At 43.3% G+C, this 9,315-nt stretch overlaps 1 non-coding gene across 1 annotated transcript; it reads left to right on the top strand.

The window, feature by feature from the left end:
• The first annotated feature begins 5,865 nt into the window (after window positions 1-5,865).
• On the top strand, window positions 5,866-5,959 carry trnay-gua (transfer RNA tyrosine (anticodon GUA)). The gene is made up of 2 exons: window positions 5,866-5,902; window positions 5,924-5,959. It is a non-coding gene; the product is annotated as a tRNA-Tyr (tRNA).
• Window positions 5,960-9,315: the final 3,356 nt, after the last annotated feature.

The raw sequence follows: 9,315 nt of genomic DNA, 5'->3' as shown, positions 1-9,315 counted from the left end.
AGTGTAGGGATAAAATGGATTAATTCAGGACAGACAGCAGGGAATATTGGAGGGAATAACACAGTGTAGGGATAAAATGGATTAATTCAGGACAGACAGCAGGGATTATTGGAGGAAATAACACAGTGTTGGGATAAAATGGATTAATTCAGGACAGACAGCAGCGATTATTGGAGGAAATAACACAGTGTAGGGATAAAATGGATTAATTCAGGACAGACAGCAGGGATTATTGGAGGGAATAACACAGTGTAGGGATAAAATGGATTAATTCAGGACAGACAGCAGTGATTATTGTAGGAAATAACACAGTGTATGGATAAAATGGATTAATTCAGGACAGGCAGCAGGGATTATTGTAGGAAATAACACAGTGTAGGAATAAAATTGATTAATGCAGGACAGACAGCAGGGATTATTGGAGGAAATAACACAGTGTAGGAATAAAATGGATGAATTCAGGACAGAGCAGGGATTATTGGAGGAAATAACACAGTGTAGGGATAAAATGGATTAATTCAGGACAGACAGCAGGGATTATTGGAGGAAATAACACAGTGTCGGGATAAAATGGATTAATTCAGGACAGACAGCAGGGATTATTGGAGGAAATAACACAGTGTAGGGATAAAATGGATTAATTCAGGACAGACAGCAGGGAATATTGGAGGAAATAACACAGTGTAGGGATAAAATGGATTAATTCAGGACAGACAGCAGGGATTATTGGAGGAAATAACACAGTGCAGGGATGAAATGGATTAATTCAGGACAGACAGCAGGGATTATTGGAAGAAATAACACAGTGTAGGGATAAAATTGATCAATTCAGGACAGACAGCAGGGATTATTGGAGGAAATAACACAGTGCAGGGATAAAATGGATTAATTCAGGACAGACAGCAGGGATTATTGGAGGAAATAACACAGTGTAGGGATAAAATGGATTAATTCAGGACAGACAGCAGGGATTATTGGAAGAAATAACACAGTGTAGGGATAAAATTGATCAATTCAGGACAGACAGCAGGGATTATTGGAGGAAATAACACAGTGCAGGGATAAAATGGATTAATTCAGGACAGACAGCAGGGATTATTGGAGGAAATAACACAGTGTAGGAATAAAATTGATTAATGCAGGACAGACAGCAGGGATTATTGGAGGAAATAACACAGTGTAGGAATAAAATGGATGAATTCAGGACAGAGCAGGGATTATTGGAGGAAATAACACAGTGTCGGGATAAAATGGATTAATTCAGGACAGACAGCAGGGATTATTGGAGGAAATAACACAGTGCAGGGATAAAATGGATTAATTCAGGACAGACAGCAGGGATTATTGGAGGGAATAACACAGTGTCGGGATAAAATGGATTAATTCAGGACAGATGGCAGGGATTATTGGAGGAAATAACACAGTGTAGGGATAAAATGGATTAATTCAGGACAGATGGCAGGGATTATTGGAGGAAATAACACAGTGTAGGGATAAAATTGATTAATTCAGGACAGACAGCAGGGATTATTGGAGGAAATAACACAGTGTAGGGATAAAATTGATTAATTCAGGACAGACAGCAGGGATTATTGGAGGAAATAGCACGGTGTAGGGATAAAATGGATGAATTCAGGACAGACAGCAGGGAATATTGGAGGGAATAACACAGTGTAGGAATAAAATGGATTAATTCAGGACAGACAGCAGGGATTATTGGAGGAAATAACACAGTGTAGGAATAAAATGGATTAATTCAGGACAGACAGCAGGGATTATTGGAGGAAATAACACAGTGTAGGAATAAAATGGATTAATTCAGGACAGACAGCAGGGATTATTGGAGGAAATAACACAGTGTAGTGATAAAATGGATTAATTCAGGACAGACAGCAGGGATTATTGGAGGAAATAACACAGTGTAGGAATAAAATGGATTAATTCAGGACAGACAGCAGGGATTATTGGAGGAAATAACACAGTGTCGGGATAAAATGGATAATTCAGGACAGACGGCAGGGATTATTGGAGGAAATAACACAGTGTAGGGATAAAATGGATTAATTCAGGACAGACAGCAGGGATTATTGTAGGAATTAACACAGTGCAGTGATAAAATGGATTAATTCAGGACAGACAGCAGGGATTATTGGAGGAAATAACACAGTGTAGGGATAAAATGGATTAATTCAGGACAGACAGCAGGGATTATTGGAGGAAATAACACAGTGTAGGGATAAAATGGATTAATTCAGGACAGACAGCAGGGATTATTGGTGGAAATAACACAGTGTAGTGATAAAATGGATAATTCAGGACAGACAGCAGGGATTATTGGAGGAAATAACACAGTGTAGGGATAAAATGGATAATTCAGGACAGACAGCAGGGATTATTGGAGGAAATAACACAGTGTAGGGATAAAATGGATAATTCAGGACAGACAGCAGGGATTATTGGAGGAATTAACACAGTGTATGGATAAAATGCAATGGATGTTGTGAAGATGGATTGTTAAAAAGTGTTTGATAAGATGCCGGACAGGAGGCTTGTTGATCAGATTAAAGCTCACGGTATTACAGGGAGTGGGTCAGTGTGGATGGGAAGTTTGATAAAGGGCAGAGTATTGGTTAATGGATGTTTTTCAGACTGTGGGGATGTCAACAGTGGTGTCCCCCAGGGGCAGTGTTGTGACCATTGCTCTTCTCAATATCGAGCAATGACCTGGGCTTGGGTACAAGGGCATAAAATCAACATTTCCTGACAACACCAAGATCGGGAGCATTAAGAACTGTGAAGAGGAATGTTAGCACCTTCAGTGTGACAGCGGAACACGAGGAACAGGATTCGGCCATTCAGCCCCTCGAGCCTGTTCCACCATTCAGTGAGATTTGTGTCAGTGAGTATGGGTTTGCTTTATATCAGAGTGGAGGAGATTGGTGTCAGTGACTGTGGGATTGGTTTATATCAGAGTGGAGGAGATTGGTGTCAGTGACTGTGGGGTTGGTTTATATCAGAGTGGAGGTGATTGTTGTCAGTGACTGTGGGGTTGGTTTATATCAGACAGGAGGTGATTGTTATCAGTGACTTGTTTCAGGAACTGGAATTTACCATTTAGCCCCTCAAGCCCACTCTGCCATTCAATTAGATCAGGACTAATCTGTGTCACAACTCCATATCCCTTTCAACCCTCACACAACACAAATCTATCAATCTCAATATTGAACATTTCAATCGAGCCCCAGCATCCACAGCCTTTCGGGGAAGTGAGTTTGTAATTTCCACCACCCTTTGAGTGAAAATTTGCCACCTTCTTTTGCTCTTAAATGACCGAGCTCTAATTGTAAGATTATCAAGAAGGTGGCAGATGGAGTACAATGTGGGGAAATGTGGAAATTATTCACTTTGGTAGGAAGAATAGAAAAGCAGAATATTTTTTATAAGGTGAGAGTCTATGAAATGTTGGTGTTCAGAGGGATTTGTGTGTCCTTCTACACGGATCACAGAAAGTTAATATGCAGGTACAGCAAACAATTAGGAAAGCAAATAATATGTTGGCCTTTATTTTAAGTGGGTTGGAGAATAAGAGTAAGGAAGCCTTGCTGCAGTTATATAGGACTTTGGTGAGACCACACCTGGAGCACTGTGTCCAGTTTTGGTCTCCTTACCTGAGGAAGGATATACTTGATTGGAGGGGGTGCAACGAAGGTTCACTCGATTGATTCCGGGGATGAGAGGTTTGTTGTATGAGGAGAGATTGAGTAGAATGGCCCTATATTCTCTGGAGTTTAGAAGAATGAGAGGTGATCTCATTGAGGGCTTGACAGGGTAGATGCTGAGAGGCTGTTTCCCCTGGCTGGAGAGTCTAGAACTCGGGGGCATAGTCTCAGGATAAGGGATCGGCCATTTAGGACTGAGATGAGGAAAAATTTCTTCACTCAGAGGGTGGTGAATCTTTGGAATTCTCTACCCCAGAGGGCTGTGGATGCTCAGTCATTGAATATATTCAAGACTGAGATCGAGAGATTTTTGGACACCAAGGGAATCAAGGAATCAGGCAGGAAAGTGGAGTTAAGGTAGAAGATCAGCCATGTTCTTACTGAATGGCAGAGCAGGCTCGAGGGGCCGTATGGCCCACTCCTGCTCCGATTTCTTATGCCCTCTTGTTCTGGATTCCCCTCCAGAAGAAATCATTTCTCTGAATCTACCTTATTGAATCATTTTATTATTTTAAACACCTCGATGAGGTCACATCTCAATGTTCGAAACTCATGGGAATAAAAACCAAGTTTATGCCACCTATCCTCATAATTTAACCCTTTTAACCCCGGCATCATTCTGGTGAATCTGCACTGTACCTTTTCTAAGGCCGATTTATCTCTCCCTCGGTTCGGTGCCCAGTTCTCCAGGTGGGGTCTGACCAAGGTTCATTACAACTGAAGCATCACTTCTGTATTCCAACCCCACTCGAGATAAAGGTCAACATTCAATTAGACTTGTTAATTATTGTCAAGATTTGTCAGGAATTTGCAAAGGATTCGAGGGGATCTTAGAGTTGGGATTTTTCTTTATTCTGTCCACTCAAGGAGTTTGATAACAGACTTGCTCCTTTGAATTTAGTGCTGGATTATTGAGCCGTGATGTGTTTACTTGTTTGTATTTTGTTAAATACATTTGCAGAGTGTATTTAAATTGAAGACGAGATTCCCAGGCCTGATGCTCTATTCACACATCGAAGGTGAGAGAGATGCTGTGGGACACACGATAAGTCCAGTAGCTGAAAGTGATTCACAGACTGGGTTTTGTGTTTAGTGATCCCGGGTACATTACTGATACCTTCCCTGGATCCCAAGGCTGGGAGAGGCACTCGGGAAGGACTGGGGAGCTGGGACTTGGCCATGAGAGTAATTGAAGGTATGAGAACTGAAATAATCTACAGTGAGAAAGGAGAAAAGGCAGAATAATCGGTAATGAGGACATCAATTAGTCTCTTATCTTGAATTCATCAAGTAATTGACCCATTCTGTTTGAAACAAAGTTGATTTATTTGACATCGATCCAGAATATTGAATTTCAGCCCAGTTATAGCGGTTATTAACATCAGCAGAAACAAATCCCAACTTCCAGAATGATGTTCTGCTGCTGAAACCCTCATCCGTGCCTTTGTTTATCTCGAGACTCGACTATTCCAATGCTCTCCAGGCCCGGCCTTCCACTTTACAGCCTCCGTAAACTTGAACCCACAATCTCCAGATCAATAATCAGTCCCATTATTCATTGTGTCACTGGCCCAGGCTGTGGAGAACACGGAGTAGCTCCCACTCCCACAGCACTGCGGTATGAGCAGGTACCGAGTCAGCCTCAGTCATGAGCACTGGAATCCACGAGTCCGGGTGTGTCAAAGGTGCACGGTGAACAATCACCAAAGTGAAACATTTTTGCCGCTTCCCTTCGATACCTCAGCTGGTCGAGCGACAAGACTGTCGTGGAAAATAAGACAAAGTCATCCTTCCGTCATTTGTTCAATTCCTGCTCGAAGGAGAACGTGTGATTTTGCAATAAGCAGCAATTAGTTCAAGGTCGCTCTCTGAACTTTACAGGCACCTCACAGATTAACATGTTGCCATGAAGGCACAGGACGTCTCTTTTCCTTTCTCAAACCTGAAAACTTTCTGTGTCTGCCCAAACAAGGCTGCTCTGCCTCTGCTCACCAGCAGGGAGCGCTTTTGAGCAGCAACACTTCAAAACACTCAGCTCTCGCTTTCAGGCAAAAGAAGTCTTCGATCAGCACCGGACTCCACGAGTCTGAACGTGTCAACAGGCGCACGGTGAACAATCACCAAAGACAGCACTGTTTATCACTTCCCTTCGATAGCTCAGCTGGTAGAGCGGAGGACTGTAGTGAATAAAACAAAATAAAGTCATCCTTAGGTCGCTGGTTCAATTCCGGCTCGAAGGAGTGAGTGTGATTTTGGAATAAGCAGCAATTACCTCAAGGTCACTCTCTGAACTTCACAGGCAGCTCACAGATTAACATGTTGCCACTCAGGCACAGGACACCACTTTTCCTTTCCAAAACCGAAAAGCTTTCTGTGTCTGCCCGAGCACGGCTGTTTCACTCGAGCATTTCCCTCTGCTCACCAGCAGGGAGTGCCTTTGAGCAGCAACACTTCAAATCGCCCTCAATTTCAGGCAAAATGGTCTTCGATCAGTCAGGGCTCTCGCTGCTCCTCGAGCTCGGGCGGCTGTTGCTTTCTGGTGACCTCGTCTTCCTTCCGAAGGCTCGGGCTCTTCTCAGCATCACTCATGATTACTGTGGCTTCCCGTTCTGCTGTTCCTCACTTGCTGATGCTCGATACCGCCGATTGGAGCAAAGTATTTAATATATTCAGGGAGCGGCAACCCAAGGCAAGATTTCTCTGCTGGTCTTGGAGCAGCTTGAAGGCGAGTGTGAGGCAGGAACTGTGAGGGGCGATTTACAAACAGCAAACGAGGAATTAGCTCAACTGGTGGAGCGCTCACTTGGCCTGTGAGAAGTAGCGGGATCGTTGATTATATTCTCCACTCACCGTTTGTCTTGGGGCAATTATACAGAAACAAGAGTGTTGTCAGTGAGTCCATCGCCCATGGACTTCCTAAACTTCACTGTGTGTTTGGGTACAGAGAGATCAAGGGGCAGCAAATTTTTTGATGTGCTGCAGTAAGCAAAAGTTCTTGATTTTGCTATGCAGCAAAGATGAAGTGAGAGATGGAAAAAAAGCTTCGTAATCCTTGATGCCTTCTCTGAAGATTGAATTCAGGACCTTCAGATTATGACACTGATGCACTGCTTGCTGCACTGAGAAGGCACTTACCAGGTATGGAGCCAGGCAGCACCACCAAGTAGGACAGCTTGCAAGGTATTGAAGGCCATAAAATTTTGCATTAAAAAATATCCAAGCCAGGTAGGAATCGAACCTAATGCGTTATCCATTGCACCACTGGCCCAGATTATAACGAATTAGTAGCAGTGGGAGGCAGTGGGCATGGCGGAGGTACTAAATAAATACATTGCATCTGTCTTTCTCAAGGAAGAAGACGCTGCCAGAGTGTCAGTAAAGGAAGATGTTGTGGAGATACTGGATTGGCTAAAAATTTAAAAAGAGGAGGTACTGGAAAGGCTGGCTGTACTTAAAGTAGATACGTCATCTGGTCCGGATGGGATGCATCCTCGGTTGCTGAGGGAAGTAACGGTGGAAATTGCAGAGGTACTGGCAAAAAACCTCCAAACATCCATAGATTTGGGGGTGATGCCAGAGGACTGGAGAATTGCAAATGTTACACCCCTGTTCAAGAAAGGGTGAAAGAAAAAATCCAGCAACTGCTGATCAGTCAATTTAACCTCGGTAGTGGAGAAAGTTCCAGCAACGATAATCCGGGACAGAATTAGCAGTCAATTGGACAAGGATTAGGGAAAGCCAGCACGGATTTGTTAAAGGCAAATCGTGTTTAATTAACTTGATACAGTTTTTTGATGAGGTAACAGAGAGGAGATGAGGGCAATGCAGTTAATGTGGTGTGTATGGACTTCGAAAAGGTGTCAGATAAAGTGCCGTATAATGGGTTTGTCATCAAGATTGAAGCCCATGGAATAAAAGGAGCAGTAGCAGCATGGATACAGAATTGGCTAAATAACAGGAAACAGAGTGTAGTGGTGAACGGTTGTTTTTCGGAATGGAGGGAGGTGTACAGTGGTGTTCCCCAGGGGTCGGTGCTGGGACCACTGCTTTCCTTGATATACATTAATGACTTGGACTTGGGGATACAGGGCACAATTTCCAAATTCTTGCTCCCAAAATGCTCCACTTCACTGTCATCTGCATTAAAATTCATTGGCCAATTATACACCCATTTTGCAAGTTTATTAATGTATTTTGTATTTGGTCGCAATCTTCATCAATATTATCCAAACTCCACCCCACCCCGCCAATCTGGTGTCATCTGTAAATTTTGAAATTGTACTTCCGATTCCCGAGTCCAATTCATTGATGTGAATTGTGAACAGTGGTCCCAGAACCAATCCTTGTGGAGCCCCACTTTCCACCTTATACAGTGTGAGTCGCTACAATTAACCCCACTCTCTGTTTTAGAGCAGTCGTCAAGAGAAACTTCTTTACATAGGGAGTAGGCAGTCTGTGGAATTCACTTCCACGGTTAGTGTTTGGGGCACACAGTTCTGTAATGACAAGTGGTCCTCATGTTTTTATCCAAGACAGGCCTCAGCCCAGTCATTTACTCTAAATGTTGGTGCAATAGTTCAAGCTCAGAGGTGCCAGGTATCGGGAGCAGCAGTAGCTGTAAATAAAATCTAAATGTAAGTAAATACCAATATAGTTCATCTTCATCTATTTCTAGTTTAATAACTTTTGCTGAATGTGGCCCAGGCCAAGTGCCAGGATATCGGGTCAGGTTCACCATAGGAAATGAGTTTGACATCCCTGAGATAGACAATGTGAACCGGATTACCCTCATCCACTAACCCAGCAACTTCTTCAAAAAACTCAAGCAAGTTTGTAAGACACCATTTTCTTTCCCAGAAGCCGTGTTGAGTATCTCTAATGGCTCCTTCTCTTTCCCCGTGATCATAAACAGCATCTCTTAGGATCCCTTCAAGCATCTTCCCTCTGATCGAGGTCACACTGATGGGCCTGTCATTCCCCGGCTCTGATTTGTCCCCTTGAATGAAAATGGGAACTACGTGAGCTCCCTTCCAATCTCAGGGGACAATCCCTGACTCTATTGAGCTGTTGAAGATACAGGCAAGGGGCTCACAGAGCACCCGTCCCATCTCTTTAAACACCCGGGGGTGGATATCATCTGGACCTGGAGAACAATGCATTTTGAGAGTTCATATTTTATCCAAGATGACATCCCTTTCTATATTCATATTTATGATGTTATTGTTGACAGCACATCCCACAGCTGCAATCTGAGAATCATCCACAGGAGTGTAGACTGATGAGAAATAGTCATTCAACAGCTCTGCCATAGCCCGGGAATCTGTCCTGAACTGTCTTTCAGTGGCCCTAAACCATCTTTAATGGTCTTCTGACTCCTGGCGTAGCTGGAAAGACATTTGCTATTATTCTCAGAATTGTGCACCATCTTCTTTTCCAAAGATCTCTGAGCTTCTCTAATGGCTGCTTTTGTCTCCCTCGATTGTGGGTGACATTTGACCCAATTCTCCTGTAAACTGAATTCATCCTGATCCGATCTGGGTTAAATGTAAGACAGTTCGGGGAGTCAGGACTCATTCACCGCTAGACCCACACTGAG

This window comes from Heptranchias perlo, unplaced genomic scaffold, assembly GCF_035084215.1.
Source record: "Heptranchias perlo isolate sHepPer1 unplaced genomic scaffold, sHepPer1.hap1 HAP1_SCAFFOLD_240, whole genome shotgun sequence".
Taxonomy (NCBI): domain Eukaryota; kingdom Metazoa; phylum Chordata; class Chondrichthyes; order Hexanchiformes; family Hexanchidae; genus Heptranchias; species Heptranchias perlo.
This window is presented reverse-complemented; position numbering and strand designations above follow the sequence as displayed.